Below are 17875 nucleotides of genomic sequence, written 5' to 3'. Positions count from 1 at the left end.
ATCTTTAAAAGTCATGTGTTATGGAAGGGCACCTACACATGTGGCATTGTCACTGATGTCTGTGAAACTTTGGCCAGTATGGGGATTGAACCCATGACCTTGGCTTTATTAGCACCACGCTCTGACCAGCTGAGCTAACCGGCCTGATTTTGAGTTGCCCTATGAGCACATTTGTGCGAGAATAAGTGCTCTCAGTGTTTTCTCTGTTACCTATTTAAGTCACACAAACATTCTATACAGCTTGCCTTTGGTATTGCGGATTTGGATGTTATCAGCAGGTGAGTTGAAAGACTTTTAGTTCTTCAAAAAATGCTTTGAATGCAATTATTTTATCATTTGTTATATGCTACAATGACTCGACGTGATAGAACTTCCTCATTCAAGTCTCTCATCTTTTTGTACTGCTTGAGTGTAGGCAGTATGGGGAAGCCAAGATCATTGCGCAACATCAGCTTAACTTTGGATTTTTTTTTTTACCAGTAACAGACTGGTAAAATCGTCCGACTTTAATGGCATGCCATTCAGAGGATTTCTGACATGGAGTATAACTAGCAAAGTACTTAGCAGCTTTCACCATGTGTTTATTTGGTTAGTACTCAGTACAGTGCTCTTGATTTCTGTACATATATGACAGCATACAACTAAACAAGACAACCACGAAGGGACTCGAACCCTCAATCTTCTGATCCGAAGTCAGACGCCTTGTCCTTTAGGCCACATGGTCTCACCTGAGTCATCCGGCCGGTACAGGGGTGGTCTGCTGCCAAGTCTGAAACAGCAAGGAATAAAATTGTACCTCCAAGTCTGAGGCTCTGATCCTTATTTGGAAAAGGGTTGAGGGCCCTCTTCTTGCTTAGAACCAGTTGCTGCCTCAAGTGGAAGAGTTTAGGGATCAGACCATTTTGACCACGACTGGAGGATCTCGTTCTATCAGTCGATCTTCCTTCCAACGCTCACCTCTGGTGACTCCTTATGAGTGGTGACTAAATGAATGGATTTGGGTATATACTGAAGAGATTGTAATAACCCCAACCCTAAATTTGACTTGTCCTAAGTGTAATTGCTTTTGTTTCGCCCAATTTTAAATCAAACATTCCTACATGAAACCATATTTAGATAATAATGATTAAATTTTTGTGAAAGGGGGATGAATTCATACTCTCTGCACGCAAGGCCAGTGTATCTAATGAGGCTTCAATTTGAGATCGAAATTATACCAGCTGTAGTTTAAGACGGAAATTTTTATGGTCAAACTTACAAGCAAGAGGACGAGGTGGCGGAGCGGTTAAGGCGATGGACTGCTAATCCATTGTGCTTTGCACGCATGGGGTCAAATCCCATTTTCGTTGGCTTTGAATTTTAAGTTGTTAGTTTGTTAATATTTCTGATTCGACTTTTTACAAGCAGGCTTTTCAAACAATGCTTTTGTCGCAATATTTTTATTTGCTTACACTAAGTTCATTTGGGCGATTGAATCTATAGTGAAGAATTTTGAGTCTGACTTCAGGCTAATGTGAAAGAGCTGTCTTTCTTTCAGTTTACACCCACGTTTGCCACATCCAGCTGTTAATCATTTCCTCCAGAGAGCAAGAGAACAAAGGAAAGATGACTGGAGAACGCAGGCGTCGATCCCACTACTTCTCACATGCAAAGCGAGCACTGTACCATTTGAGCTAATTCCCCTTTATTTTGCTACATTCTCAGGTTTTTTTAATGAGAGATGTTGAGTTTGATTTGAAAATGTATACATAGCAGAGGATGGTTTCAGTCCATCGACCTTCGGGTTATGGGCCCAGCACGCTTCCGCTGCGCCACTCTGCTACACACCTCAGATGGGACTCGAACCCACAATCTCTGGCTTAGGAGGCCAGTGCCTTATCCACGTGACTGTTCAAAGTAAAAAACACAACTTAAAGAAATCGGGTAAATGATCCTCTAATCTATTTAACAAAAGTGAAAGATTTCAGTCTTTTGACACAATAATTCTTTTTTCTTACTTATATCAGAAAAGTGGACATTGGAGGACACTCATGTGCACAGCAAACCAGTTTGAGTTAAGAGCGTGTAGAAAGGGTTTCAGAGTTGGTCAACTGTCAATTGTGATGATAATGAATGTTATATCATCTTTAACAGGTTTTTTTAATGAGAGATGTTGAGTTTGATTTGAAAATTTTTACATAGCAGAGAATGGTTTCAGTCAATCGATCTCCGGGTTATGGGCCCAGCACGCTTCCGCTGCGCCACTCTGCTACACACCTCAGATGGGACTCGAACCCACAATCTTTGGCTTAGGAGGCCAGTGCCTTGTCCATTAGACCAGTGCCTTGTCCATTAGACTACTGAGGCACTTCTGTTGCGCCACTCTGCTACACACCTCAGATGGGACTCGAACCCACAATCTCTGGCTTAAGAGGCCAGTGCCTTGTCCATTAGGCCACTGAGGCACTTCTGCTGCGCCACTCTGCTATACAACTCAGATGGGACTCGAACCCACAATCCCTGGCTTAGGAGGCCAGTGCCTTATCCACGTGACTGTTCAAAGAAAAAAACACAACTTAAAGAAATCGGGTAAATGATCCTCTAATCCATTTAGAAAAAGTGAAAGATTTAAGTCTTTTGACACAATAATTCTTTTTTCTTACTTATATCAGAAAAGTGGACATTGGAGGACACTCATGCACACCAAACGAGTTTGAATTAAGAGTGTGTAGAAAGGCATTCAGAGTTGGTCAAGTGTCAATTTTGAGGTTGCTGAATGTTACATCATCTTTTGCAGGTTTTTTTTAGTGATACATGTTGAGTTTGATTTGAAAATGTATACATAGCAGAGGATGGCTTCGGTTCATCGACCTCTGGGTTATGGGCCCAGCACGCTTCCGCTGCGCCACTCTGCTATACACCTCAGATGGGACTTGAACCCACAATCCCTGGCTTAGGAGGCCAGGGCCTTATCCACGTGACTATTCAAAATAAAAAACATAAAAAGAAATCAGGTAAACGATCCTCTAATCCATTTCACAAAAGTGAAAGATTTCCGTCTTTTGACACAATAATTCTTTTTTCTTACTTATATCAGAAAAGTGGACATTGGAGGACATTCATGTGCACACCAAACCAGTTTGAGTTAAGAGCGTGTAGAAAGGGTTTCAGAGTTGGTCAAGTGTCAATTGTGATGATAATGAATGTTAAATCATCTTTAACAGGTTTTTTTAATGAGAGATGTTGAGTTTGATTTGAAAATTTTTACATCGCAGAGGATGGCTTCGGTCCATCAACTTCTGGGTTATGGGCCCAGCACTCTTCCACTGCGCCACTCTGCTACACACCTCAGATGGGACTCATACCCACAATCTCTGGCTTAGGAGGCCAGTGCCTTGTCCATTAGGCCACTGAGGCACTTCTGCTGCGCCACTCTGCTATACAACTCAGATGGGACTCGAACCCACAATCCCTGGCTTAGGAGGAGAGTGCCTTGTCCATTAGGGCACTGAGGCACTTCCGCCTCGCCGCTCTGCTGCACACCTCATATGGGACTTGAACCCACAATCCCTGGCTTAGGAGGCCAGTGCCTTATCCACGTGACTATTCAAAATAAAAAACACAACTTAAAGAAATCGGGTAAACGATCCTCTAATCCATTTAACAAAAGTGAAAGATTTCAGTCTTTTGACAAAATAATTCTTTTTTCTGATTTATATCAGAAAAGTGGACATTGGAGGACACTCATGTGCACACCAAACGAGTTCAAATTAAGAGTGTGTAGAAAGGGTTTCAGAGTTGGTCAAGTTTCAATTGTGATGTTGCTGAATGTTACATCATCTTTTGCAGGTTTTTTTTAGTGATAGATGTTGAGTTTAATTTGAAAACTTTTACATAGCAGAGGATGGCTTCGGTCCATTGACCTTTGGGTCATGGGCCCAGCACGCATCCGCTGCTCCACTCTGCTACACACCTCAGATGGGACTCGAACCCACAATACCTGGCTTAGGAGGCCAGTGCCTTATCCACGTGACTATTCAAAATAAAAAACACAACTTAAAGGAATTATCCGGAGTAAAATGCACTTCAGGTCAATTTACGGGAAGTTGGGAGTACATACGTTGAGTTGACATCAAAATCATGTTAAAGGATAAGACCGGTTTTTTGACATTGGGCCCTTGATTTCACATTATAATATGATGTTCTACTCACCCCTGCTTGTTGTTGGTCATTTGGAGCTGTTCCGAAGATATTCGCGAGGCGTCTGGCTGCTCTCTTGAGATATTCGGCCATGAAACGGTTTCCTATGGGCAAGCTTATACAGGCACAAACTATGCTGTTTATAATTTATTAATTACTCTACACTAGCACTGATAACGTGGAGGTGCATCGCTTACTTAAAAAAATCTGGGTTACTAATTTTGAATTTTAGCCGAATGAATAAATAAGCAGCAGGTCTGTGGGCTGTCTGTGGTAGTAGCACGATGAGGACGTCAGTAACACCCACTTTACGACGAAAAAAACAAAATTACAATAACCCAGATTTTTTTAAGTAAGCGACGCACCTCCACGTTATCAGTCCTAGTGTAGAGTAATTAATAAATTATAAACAGCATAGTTTGTGCCTGTATGAGCTTGCCCATAGGAAACCGTTTCATGGCCGAATATCTCAAGAGAGCAGCCAGACACCTCGCGAATATCTTCGGAACAGCTCCAAATGTTCAACAACAAGCAGGGGTGAGTAGAACATCATGTTATAATGTGAAATCAAGGGCCCAATGTCAAAAAACCGGTCTTATCCTTTAATTCTGATGTGTTTTGAGAATTTTGATTTGACCGTTTTCAGCCAAAAGTCGTTAGCCTGGAGGAGAGTGGAGCATATGGTATCGCCGCTACAAAACGCTATTTTTACACCTCTTCTACAGCTCCAAACAACATAACACTTACGTGGTAGTGAGTAGAGGGTCCCTAAAGCCAAACAGAAGTGTCCCGAGGTCTTCATGTGGTCGGATAGAGAGTCCAGAATTAATTTAATCGAGCCAGTATCTTTCCGGAAATCGCTCCTGCTCCAGCTGGCATCTTCAGCGTAAAGTCCGTATAGTAGAGAGCCGCATGTGGAGCAACACGCTCTGGAAATTCCACGCCCATAGACAGGTACAGCAGATGTTGACTTTGATTTGAAATTGTATACATAGCAGAGGATGGTTTCGGTCCATCGACCTCTGGGTTATGGGCCCAGCACGCTTCCGCTGCGCCACTCTGCTACACACCTCAGATGGGACTCGAACCCACAATCCCTGGCTTAAGAGGCCAGTGCCTTATCCACGTGACTGTTCAAAATAAAAAAACACAGCTTAAAGAAATCGGGTAAACGATCCTCTAATCCATTTAACAAAAGTGAAAGATTTCAGTCTTTTGACACAATAATTCTTTTTTCTTACTTATATCAGAAAAGTGGACATTGGAGGACACTCATGTACACACCAAACGAGTTCAAATTTATAGTGTGTAGAAAGGGTTTCAGAGTTGGTCAAGTGTCAATTGTGATGTTGATAAATGTTACATCATCTTTTCCAGGTTTTTTTCATGAGAGATGTTGATTTGAAAAGTTATACATAGCAGAGGATGGTTTCGGTCCATCGACCTCTGGGTTATAGGCCCAGCACGCTTCCGCTGCCCCACTCTGCTACACACCTCAGATGGGACTCGAACCCACAATCACTGGCTTAGGAGGCCAGTGCCTTATCCACGTGACTATTCAAAATAAAAAAAACACAACTTAAAGAAATCGGGTAAACGATCCTCTAATCCATTTAACAAAAGTGAAAGATTTCAGTCTTTTGACACAATAATTCTTTTTTCTTACTAATATCAGAAAAGTGGACATTGGAGGACACTCATGTGCACACCAAACGAGTTTGAATTAAGAGTGTGTAGAAAGGCTTTCAGAGTTGGTCAACTGTCAATTGTGATGTTGCTGAATGTTACATCATCTTTTCCAGGTGTTTTTAATGAGAGATGTTGATTTGAAAATGTATACATAGCAGAGGATGGTTTTGGTCCATCGACCTCTGGGTTATGGGCCCAGCACGCTTCCGCTGCGCCACTCTGCTACACACCTCTGAAGGGACTTGAACCCACAATCCCTGGCTTAGGAGGCCAGTGCCTTATCCACGTGACTATTCAAAATAAAAAACATAAAAAGAAATCAGGTCAACGATCCTCTAATTCATTTCACAAAAGTGAAAGATTTCAGTCTTTTGACACAATAATTCTTTTTTCTTACTTATATCAGAAAAGTGGACATTGGAGGACACTCGTGCACACCAAACGAGTTTGAATTAAGAGTGTGTAGAAAGGGTTTCAGAGTTGGTCAAGTGTCAACTGTGATGTTGCTGAATGTTACATCATCTTTTCCAGGGGCCTCATGTACAAAGACTTGCGTGGATTTCCTACTGAAACATGGCGTACGCTCAAACCCAAATGACCCCCAACGTCGGATGTACGAATCTGTGCGCACGCATCAATCCAAGCATATATCGTTTGTACATCCCAATCAACGTGGAATTGAGCGCACATGTCGGAGCAGCCGACTCCTCCCTGTCCACGCCCCTACTTAAATACGCAAATCATATTTAAATGAGCCCTGCACCTGCGATTCCCCTCTGTGTACGGTCAGAAAATAAAGAAAAAAGACTGAATAAGACGGGAAAAAAGAAGAACTTCACGGAAAGCGAGATGTCGGTGCTACTTTCTGAAGTGGAGGCCCAAAAAAATTTGTTCTTTGACACGCTGTCCTCCGGCATAAGCAGCAAACTAAGAGGAGTGGGTGGGAGAGCCTGAGGCTGTCAATGCTGGGGGGTCTGAGCCTCACAAGCAGAGGTGAAGAAGAAGTGGTCCAACATTTAGGTGGATGTGAAGCGGAGACTGGCTGCCCACCGCTGCAGTGTGGCCAAAACAGTCGGGTGGGGGGGTGACCGACTCTGTTTGAACAGAGAGTCGGGGAAACTATGGGTGACACTGCTCTCTCTGGGGTGGTGGGAGCTCATGTGGGTGACTCTGATTACCCCCAAGGTAAATACCCATGTTTTTGTGTAACTCACAACAACGTGTTCATACAGTAACGTGCAGAAGTGCGCCGGGGAAAAGGTGAGGCTGATTGAGACATTTCACACTTTACGCATGGGGTTATTAATATATGCCCACAGAGACTATCAGGGGCTTGTTAGAAAGATCTTAAACTGAAGTTTAACCAGCAAAAAACAGCAAGAAACTAACTTTAACCACCGACTAATATATATAATATAATAATGTTGCTGTGTGTTGTGTCCAATTACATGTCACTAATGCTGTTCTCATTCCAGTTTGATTTATTCTCCCGTGTGACGCACGTGTCCAAATACGGACCTACCTGCTGAAGTGGGCGTGGCCCAATTGGGATTCCCCAGATAAAGAAGCCGTGGACGCGCAGCGCAGGAGCGCGCACACATCAGAGACTCTTTCTTTGACATTGTTCCCGAAGCCATCCCCCGCGCATTTTGAAATTGTGAAGTTTAATAATAAATAAAACTAAGAAGATAAGAAAAAGACTCTTCTCCTGGAAAACTTATTTTGCACTCTACAAATAAGAGAGAAGTCTAAAGCGTGAAACTTGTGCTTGCTTGGATTCATTCTCCTGATGCACAATTGCTTTCATCTAAGGCTAAAATGTTCACAACTTCAGTACAATGCACTATGCCAATTAATTTGCCAGTTAGGAATGAGTTTACCACAGTCTTGCAACCTGTACCATGTGCACTGCTTTTGGGTCCCTGATGGTCTAGTGGCTAGGATTCGGCGCTCTCACTGCCGCGGCCGGGGTTCGATTCCCGGTCAGGGAATGAGGGAACCAAGTTTTGGCACTGTGTGTAGCGTAAACCTAAGACAGTTCTGCTGTTGTTTTCCAATGACATGACAAGAATGTCAATTTAATCGAGCCCTGTCACAAATTCAATAGGACGTTGGTTTGTAAGGAGTCATCCTATGCGCACCACTTGATTTGAAATAACACTTTACAGCCAGCAGATTTACTACTTCTCTTTAGAGAAGGACTCGCTTAACTCTTTCCAGCAGCTCTAGGACCATTGTGGCTTTTAAAAACTAAAAGAATGATCAAGTTTTTCTGATACTTTGATGTGTAACACGGTGCTTAATAACATTTTGAGCAGCAAAGACAAATGCTATTTGTCATTAAATGACATGGGCATCCACGAATGATACGGAAAAAGAGAAATTTCATGGTCTATTGTCGGACAAAATGTTTTTGTCCATGGACTTGGAGCATTTGGCGATCTGGCATGGGGGAAATTTTGGGTAAAAAAATGTATATAAATATGAACGAATTTATAAATGTATATATAATTAATATAAATATAAAAAAATCTTTCCTTACGCATTACACACGCTCCTTGGCAAAATATTTTTCCAAGGGTGACAACAACATTACTGGGCATGTATTGTTGTAATGTTTTAAATACTTGAACGCAGTTTTTCTAGAGATAATTGCTTTGTATTTGGGAGTATCGTCCATTGACTCTTTTGGGCTTTCACATGCGCGAGCATACAAACAACCGGTAAGTGACATGCTGTTTATAAAGTTGTTTTGTAACGTCCCTGTAGCGTTACCGGGTATTTATATACCTATTAAATATAAGGATTTATGAGATGTTCTTACAGTCTCAAATAAACCTTACCTCGAATTTAGGGGCACCACCAACCTAGGTTTTGACTTAATTTTAAGTCACAGTCCGGTCGGAAAACTGTTCGAAATCTTACGATCCTGGTGTTAAATTAATATTCAATTAATATTCAGTCTCATATCTCGCTACTTTCGTGAAGTTCTCGTTTGGTTGGACAGACATTACGTAAAGAAAGCATACGACACAATCTGTGATTATAACATATATATAGATATATGAACTGTTTATTACAATGATATGATCTTAGACATGAACCTTTAAACAAACAGGAGATGCATTGAATATGGGTGATTATATAAAACACTTAGTGAATATAAAATAAAATATGGGAATGGGGAGATACTGGATGTATTCAAATAGTTTGGGTTGGCTGACTATTTGACGCTAACTACTGACATCCATCCATCCATCCATTATCTATACCGCTGAATCCGTCGATCGGGTCGCGGGTGGGCTGGAGCCTATCCCAGGAGTCAATGGGCGAGAGGCGGGGTACACCCTGGACAGGCCGCCAGTCCATCGCAGGGCCACATAGAGACATACGAGACAAACAACCATGCACGCTCACACTCACTCCTAAGGACAATTTAGAGATGCCAATCAACCTAACATGCATGATTTTTTGGACAGTGGGAGGAAGCCGGAGTTAACTACTGACATTTCGGATTAATTTATCATTCTGTGAAAGCCTCGAGACATCCATCAAACCCACTTTAAGGTGAAAACGGGTCGGTCTTACTGTGCTTAGCCGGTTCGGACCACGGCAGCGGCCACGCGGGGTCTGAGGGGATTTCTCTTCCGCTCTCTGGGCCTTCCTGGCTGTGGTGGCTGACTTTAGCGGACTTCTCAGTTGCTTCTTTCACCGGGAAACGGGGACGATGATGTCGAGGGCTTTACTGTGGGATGATCAAATCCATCGTTGTGTCAGAGTTGGTCCGTTGCTGCTTTCTCTGATGAAGTGAACTTAAGTTCACAGAAGATTAATAAAAGGTTGCTTGGAGTTGGCTTTCTTGGTAGGAAAAGGTGATGATGGCGTGAAACAGCGGAGGTTAGGACGTGCGACGTAGAAGGACGTGGATGGCGAGGGACGAACACAAACACGTAAAACGTGCATCTTCAGAGTATTTCAATCTGTTTCTTTGTTCGGATCTTTCTTTCTCGTCTCCGGGGTCTCACTGGGTTCTGGAGGGTCTCCTCCGGTCGTCCGCTGCATCGTTATCCACACGTCCTTACGCTCTCTCCTGAGATTATGGGAAAACTCCCAAACTCCGGCGAGCTCTTCTCTTCTGCTTAAACCATTTCTAAAAGTCTATGAGCAGCTGTTTTCTGCTCATATCTCCTTCTGAAACTCTGGGTTGGAACCCTTCTGGAACAAGATCCAGAGCACAAGAGGGCAAGCGCAGACGCCTGAAGCGAGCCAGAGCACACGAGCGCAAGAGGGCAAGAAGGCAAGAGAGACTGTGTTTTCCGCGGTTCCGGGTTTTGACTCTCGGAGGCGGGGCTTACACTACTTTTTCAGCCAATGACATGCTTGAACTGTGTGCATGTCTCTGTAAGGTGATCTGTGCTAGGGGGATTTCTGGATTTAGACAAAGAAAACTCTTATTTCTCCATTACTCCCATCTCATAGAACATTTGTCTCGGTGATTCTGAAAACATCACATCTTGTTAAGATATGCAGATTAAAGATATAACATAGACTTGTAATATAAAGACATCAAAATAACACACATGATAAAGACAATTATGACTTTCAAAATTCAGATGAATATCTATGAAATCGTGACAAATGAATATTGAATTACACAATGCTAATTTCTGTGTTAACAATGGGGACACTAAACAAATACCAAATAGATACCGAAGGGACATCGTTAGAAGTTACTAGTTGCATATATTGTCCATTCCATATCCATTTTACTGAGTCCTTTGGTATTTAAATGTTCAACTAATCACACTGCAGACCACTAGGGGGCAATGTGGTTCCATCAGGCAGGTTGGGCATTTTCCACCAAAATCAGTTCTTTGTCAATATTTAAGCCAGAATCGTACAAATTGTCTCTATATGCGTCTTGTGATCAAGCTGGAAACCTGAAAGAAATTGTACACGGTTATCAAACACATTTAATATAGTTTTAAGATTTAACTAAAAGTGAGTCTTCTCAGTTCGTATGTATAGCCATCTGGTCTCTTTCTCTGGTGGGAGAGGGTGTTAAAATGTCAATTCGATTCATGGTGAAGATAAGATAGTGAGGTCTCCAACAGAAAGATCCTTTGTTCATTCGAGTTTTCCAATTTTTATGGCAAGTGTCTGTTGCGAGTTCGACTCCCCAAAAACTCTTAAGAGGGTAGAAGATCAACGTAAATTAGGCAGTTTCTGTCTCTTTTTCCTTTGTGGAAAGAAAATGAAGATCTGGTTTATATCCACATACGTAAACATCCCCCACAGGAATGTGGGTTTTGTCAAAGTTTGAAAAACTCTTAATCCACACGGCACTGTGACTGCTACATCCCCATGCCAGTAATGTGAGAACCATGCATATGGTTTTGATGGTAAGGCTTGTGACTTTATTGTCGGATGGTTTATAAAGTGGTGTGACGTTTCTGCAGTGTGCAAGTTGTTGTTTTACGTGGAAGGGTTAGCGCTTACCCCTTAGCCACCACATATTAGCCTCGCATGACAGGCTGCGCAAACAGCGCAATATCCGCACAGGGAGCGCAGATTTGCACCTGTCTGTGTCCTACTATCAGTATTTGACAACCTCTAGCAATGGGATTGCGCTTCAAATGCCCCGGAGTTCCCCTTTAAGTGCAGTGTAATGCATGACTCAACCTGGAGGCTCCTCTGTCTTTTGTCAAAATTGCACAAGCAAAGTTAAAAAAGAACCTTTTTGTCATATTGCTATGAAAGTCACACACAAAACAAAAAAATTTCAAAAAGCCTGAGAGACCAAATGAGGGCACTTGGGAAAAAATTTAACATCAAACCTCTTTCTTTAACAAGTCAGACCAGGAAGTTATTGACTACTTGTTGTGTGCTACTTTACTTGTTACCTACTCAGCAGATATCAACTTTAAGACAAACATAAAGAAATTGAACACACACTCTGATGATGGGGTGAGAGGTGGTAATGATCGAGACCACGCCCACAGACAACTACAGCAAGTCTCTGTGGCGCAATCGGCCAGCGCGTTCGGCTGTTAACTGAAAGGTTGGTGGTTCGAGCCCACCCAGGGGTGAGTGTGTGTACCAACAAATCTACCGGATGAGCTAGAGGTTGGGTAGCAAATCAAAAGATATACTGGTGAATACCATCGCTCTTTTACGCTAGTCGTCCATTGTTCCGTCAACGCAAGCCGTATTCAGTTAATTTTCAATGAAATCCGGCCGATCGATGTCGCCGTGCTCGCAAAGCATGCTGGGATTCTGACACGGCGAGCTGGGGACCTGCGGCACTTCAAAAAATTGGGCTCACTCGAAGTTTATGCAAATTTGCCACGGCAGACGTAGTGCGTTACCCAATGACAGTAGATCATGTATTTTTTTTTCCCTTTGTTTATTCACCACTGAACATTTCGGGTATTGATCATGTCATTGCTATTGCGGGCAAAATGAACAGCAGCAGGGGCCAGAATGGCTGTGCTAAAACGATTGTAGGCGAATAAACACACCTAAAACATCAGGCAATTGTGAGCATCTCCACTTTTGCAGTAAAGTAATGACCATCAAGGAATAGAGGTTCAATCCAGTGCATCAAATTCTTTCATGGGCAGAGGTGGAGTAGTGGATTAAACGTTATCAATAATTGTGATAGGCATTCATTTCAACAAAAGAACCAAATCACACCCATGGCCATGTTTTCACAACATGTCTTGTTCATGTTTCATTTTCAAATCAGAAAAAAGGTGCAGGGACAGGTGATGCAGCGAGAAGGAGATCTCCTGTGTCGCATCAACAGCACAATAGCAGCTCTCCTCGCTCGCAGATCCACATCCATGGTGCAATATGAAATAATGTTCCATTGCTGACGATTTATACACATTAATTTCCCTCCAAAACTCCGAAACTTCGGTTGATTAAAATCACAAGTTATTTACTTTACCCCGGAGCCGTTCTACCGTATGTTCTATCTACAACTTCGTATACACGCCCACTGTAGTAGCAACACGGCGACACTAGGCATCCAATCCGGCGAGTTAAGTTGACGTGATGGAACAATGGACGACTAGCGTTAGAGATGCCTTGCAATCAAATATTTGTCGTCTTTCAGTTTCTCCTTCCTTTATTATCTACTTAAACTTGTCATGTCAGACACATTTTTCTTCAGTTTTGCCGTTCTCGCCCCCCATAGATGTCACAGGGGGCTACAGATTAGAAGATCTTATTTCCTACCATCCACTTATTTGACTGCCATGCAATCCATGTGAGCTGGGCAAGTGGGCATCACATACCTTTAGCAAAGTCTGCAGGACCAATGAATGGGTGTGTGAAAGTGAGCCTAAGCTGACAATACATGCATATTTCTGTTTTGCAGGCCTCGTTGGCGCAGTAGGCAGCGCGTCAGTCTCATAATCTGAAGGTTGTGAGTTCGACCCTCACACGGGGCAGGTGTTTTGATGTGTTTATAGCACTTCACCTCAGTTACAGCTGGAAACTTGCTGGGCACAGGTGCCTCTGATTGCTCTCTCTTGCAGCTGCAGAAAGCCCACTCGGAAGCTCAGTCACTCCAAACTGTGGAAGGTGTCAAACACAAGTTATGGGGTTTCGAACCATCTCTTTTTTTTAAAAGCATTGGAATCAGATCTTTGTCGCCTTGTGTCAAACCCGAGTTATGGGGATTCAAACCATCGCTCTTTTAGAGATGCCTTGCAATCAGATATTTGTCGCCTTTCAGTTTCTGCTTCCTTTATTATCTACTTAAACTTGTCATGTCAGACACATTTTTCTTCGGTTTTGCCGTTCTCGCCCCCCATAGGTGTCACAGGGGGCTGCAGATTAGAAGATTTTATTTCCTACCATCCACTTATTTGATTGCCATGCAATCCATGTGAGCTGGGCAAGTGGCTATCCCGTACCTTTAGCAACGTCTGCAGGACCAATGAATGGGTGTGGGAAAGTGAGCCTAGGCTGACAATACATGCACGTTTATGATTTTTAAGCCTCGTTGGCGCTACCTCGCTCACGTTAGTCTAAATCTCACCTCCAATAGGATTCGCACTTCTCCATTATCACATTGAACGGTTTAGCCAATGTCGCACCGACTCACAATGAACCGAGCCTATCAACGCCCGAGCTCACAATGGAACTCGGCCAATCAAGGTGAAGCCCTAACTTGGAGTTAACCTCCCTCCCCTCCCGCTCCCGCTCCCCCTCCTCCAACAAAACCAACAAAAAAACAAATTAAAGATTTTGTTTTCGTTAGGTTAGAGGATTATAAAAGTTAGCCGTTACAGAAGAGGGATTTTTCATCGAGCCGTTGTCTCTGCCGACTTAAAAAAACAATCTTACAGTAAGTATCAAGTTATATTGTTTCTTATATATCCTTCCATTCAAACAAACATCCTATTACAGTTTTTCTCTATTGGTTTGGCTCATTTCTTGAAACAGAAATTACATTCTCAAAACTCTAAGATCATTTGGCATAACACTCTTATAGTTCAGCACAACACCATAGCTAACCTGCAAAAGCACATATCTCTCCCAAAACTGTTCACCCATGCTTCAGACCTGATTTCTTTCCCATGAAAAGAGTCAATGCCACCCAAATTGCAAAGATCTTTCTCAGTTGCCTAGGCTCATTTCTTGAAACAGACCGATCGTTTTCAACACTCTTTAGTACTTTTTGCTAAACTAAACTGAATGGTTCAGCAAAACACCATGGTTCACCAGCAAAAGCTCATATCTCCCCCTAAACAGTTCAGCCATGTGTCAAAATGAAGTTTCTTTCTCATTCAAATAGTCAGTGCCCCCAAAATGCATTGTCCTTTTGGCATTGTGTGAGCACTACAAGTCAAAATGTTTAGATGTTTTGTCACTATGGCATAGGATTACCTAACAGAATACAATAGTGTATAAAACTGAAGGAAAAAAGTTTCACAGTAAGAGTAGCCTCAAAGCACACACAATACACTCATACCAACCATTTTTATTCACACAAATACTGTGAAGTACTAGCCTGGCTGACGCGTCCACAATCTCGATGAGATGGTGGTCTGGGAACTAGGTGTGCATTTTCTCGTATTTGAGGCGTGGTTTACGAACGCCTAGAGCCGTTTATTGGGCGCTACGAATGTCTATCAAATGACGTCAGGTATTTCCCATGCTGCTTTGCGCGCAATTCATAGCCAATTGTATCACTTATACCAGATGACAACAGAAATTTGACAAGGAAGAAGAAAAAATGGAAAATAAAAGTAAACTTGCGCTCTAAGCTACTTAAATTGACAACAAAGTAGGCCTATATGCTATATTCTACATGAATTTTTATGTTGTAGAGTTGTGAATTTATTTTAATAATGGAGAAATTGAGCAACCTTGCTTTGTTGTCTGCAGTAGTAGATCAACCCTCATCTTACTTTGAAGCTCCCAGAAGTGACGTCAACGAAGCTTTAGCAGCAGAAAAGCTATCAGGCTTGTGTTGATGATAATAATAATCTCCTGGACTATGTACAAACTTCCAAATGCATCGTTTTGTGAGTACAGACCATACTTGTACTACTGTAGAAGTTTGGTTTCATAACATGTGATTTTAGTGTGGTCTTTTTTGGAGATACTGCCAGGGTCCGTCAGCGCTTGTACGAAGCTATTCGGGATAACTCAGTAACTCAGCTGATGTTCAGCCAATATCGAAAAAAAACTTTGGGTGTGCTACTTGGCTGGATGTCACGGTTCAAATGACCCCAGGGTGATTCTACTCCGAAACACTTTCTAAGGCTGCATTGAAAAGTAACGTTGTGTCCGCTGTCATGTTGGATTAACACTCTACAAGCTTCGGTGTAGCATAGACGTCGTCATCGTCTTGCTGCCGCTGCCCCCCCCGTTCTATGATTGGTTCCCAAACTCAGGCAAAAATAAGGGCGGTGGTTTCCAGGCTGACTTTGCAGTGAGAATGAAATCGAGCGCAAAGCAGCATGGGAATTCCCAGGCTAGTGAAGTACGTAACTTCCATACAGTATAGTATTATAGAAGGAAAAGAAAAATATACATTGCACACATATACTGTAATATAAACACAAACAAAAAACAAGAAAAATTATGTGGCTATGAATGATGACATGGTCTATAATTGTGGCCCGAATTTCATCTGGGACAGCACGGTGTCTTCGTGCTCCTCGGCCTCTTCCCCCTATTCCACCACTGCGCATCCTCACTCCTCCTTTTCTTCTTCTTCTTCTTCTGCTGGTGAGAGGAGTGTGAGTGGATGGAAGAGCTGAGAGAAAGGCTAAGTGTAAAGGTGGTTTTCTACCCTTTATTCGCTATCCCTGTTTTCTCTGTTAAATGTTTCATTAGTTGTGTTAGTTCTGCGTACTTTGTGTAGTCTTGTGAGGTTAATTTCGAGGTTTTTTTCGCATTTGTTTGGTGCGCTACCCGTCCGCAATGGCGTCTGGCGGCTTCTCCATGCTGTCCCGGAAGCACGGCATCAGAGTCGGTGCCGGCTCTCCGTGCAGCGTGGAGGAAGTGGCGCTGGCCGTGGGGCAGGTTATCGGGCACGGTTCGGTAAAGTCCGCTGCCCGCATGAACAGTGCGGTGGTTTTATTTCTAGCGAAGGTGGAGCAGGTGCACAGCCTGGTGGAGGCGGGCATCACCAGGGGCGCCGCCAGGCGGGGAAAGGTGGTAACGTTTCTAAGGGCCCAGCGGCCTGGGGGGCCCTCGGAGGTAGTGATAATATAATATTAATATTGTTGCCCATTCTTAGAATTTTCTAATGAATTACAACATTTTTAATGGAAAATAAACTAATTAAACACAATTTTCGATTTCAATAACTTTTCTTTAGTTCTTTGGCATATTGACATTTACTCGGCCCTCCCCCTCTTGCAAAATGGTGCGGTCCAGTTCTGATCAAATTGTAGTTGAACGCATCCGAAATGCAGGCAGGTGTACGGAGCGGCTGTCTGAAACACATGATGGACGGTGAGCTGACTGAAATAATCTAGAATGAAGTCGGGTTATCAGAAGCGGAAGGAAAGACGGGAGAAAGACGAGAGGGCCAGTAGAGGCAGGCAACTGGTCACTCAGTTTTTCTCAAAGAAAGGTAAGTTCACTCACTGACTTTGAGCTTTCAAACACTAGATGTTAGCGAATGGTAGGCTAACATATTAATATACATCTAACTTGGATGTATAACTGAAACCTGCATGCTTTAACCTTTTCCTGTATTAACTTATCTTGCATTCATCACTGATACAGAGCCAGGCTCCACATCAGGCAATGTTGCAGCGGCCAGTGACACCACCACTGCTGAAGTGCAGCAGGACAGGAGGAGGACCAGCAGTGAAGATGGTGAGAAAGTAGCAAAGAGTACCATGTCACTTTCAAATTGATTCACAATAAGATGTTTCCTTTCTTTTAAGGATTACACTTTTACAGCTAAGTATGGAGTCAATTTGATTGCATGCATAACTGTAACTTGCATGCATTTAACTTTTCTATGCATTAACGTCCGTGCATCACTAACCTGCATGCTTTAACTAAACTCCATTTGAATCCATGATACAGAACCAAGCCCCTCATCAGGCCATGGTGACGACAACAGGGCCAGTGCCAGCAGTGCAGATGACAGCGCAGCACAGAGTAAGGAGCAAGAGCAGGAGGGGGCAGGGTTAATGGACATTTGCCAGTCTGAAAGTGAGGATCTACTTTTAAATGATCCAGGGCTGTAGCCAGTAAAGCTCATGGACAGTAACATAAATGGTATTGTCAGGAAATTGGCTACTACAGAGTCAAAGCAATTCTGAAGGGAAATCTTTTCCAGAGTACTTGAGGTACACAAAGGCAGCAAATGGCAGGGAAAGAATGTTTTTTATTCATATTGTGCATTTCAGGAGGTTTGTGATCATTCAAAGAGGCACCACTGAGGACGCTGTGATGGTGGTAACAGAGCTGAACTTTGACTTTAAGTGCCGGATCAAACATCTGTTGATTATTAAAACTGCTA

At 42.8% G+C, this 17875-nt stretch overlaps 4 non-coding genes across 4 annotated transcripts; 1 reads left to right on the top strand and 3 right to left on the bottom strand.

Annotated features, from left to right (window-relative positions):
- Positions 1-70: 70 nt before the first annotated feature.
- On the bottom strand, positions 71-144 carry trnai-aau (transfer RNA isoleucine (anticodon AAU)). The gene has a single exon. It is a non-coding gene; the product is annotated as a tRNA-Ile (tRNA).
- Positions 145-651: 507 nt separating this feature from the next.
- On the bottom strand, positions 652-724 carry trnar-ucg (transfer RNA arginine (anticodon UCG)). The gene has a single exon. It is a non-coding gene; the product is annotated as a tRNA-Arg (tRNA).
- Positions 725-2371: 1647 nt separating this feature from the next.
- Positions 2372-2444, bottom strand: trnak-cuu (transfer RNA lysine (anticodon CUU)). The gene has a single exon. It is a non-coding gene; the product is annotated as a tRNA-Lys (tRNA).
- Positions 2445-13252: 10808 nt separating this feature from the next.
- On the top strand, positions 13253-13325 carry trnam-cau (transfer RNA methionine (anticodon CAU)). Its single transcript has one exon. It is a non-coding gene; the product is annotated as a tRNA-Met (tRNA).
- The last annotated feature ends 4550 nt before the right edge of the window (positions 13326-17875 follow it).

The sequence above is a fragment of the Odontesthes bonariensis genome, chromosome 8 (assembly GCF_027942865.1).
Source record: "Odontesthes bonariensis isolate fOdoBon6 chromosome 8, fOdoBon6.hap1, whole genome shotgun sequence".
NCBI classification, from domain to species: Eukaryota; Metazoa; Chordata; class Actinopteri; order Atheriniformes; family Atherinopsidae; genus Odontesthes; species Odontesthes bonariensis.
The sequence above is the reverse complement of the archived record's forward strand: the minus strand, read 5'-3'. Positions and strand labels throughout refer to the sequence as shown.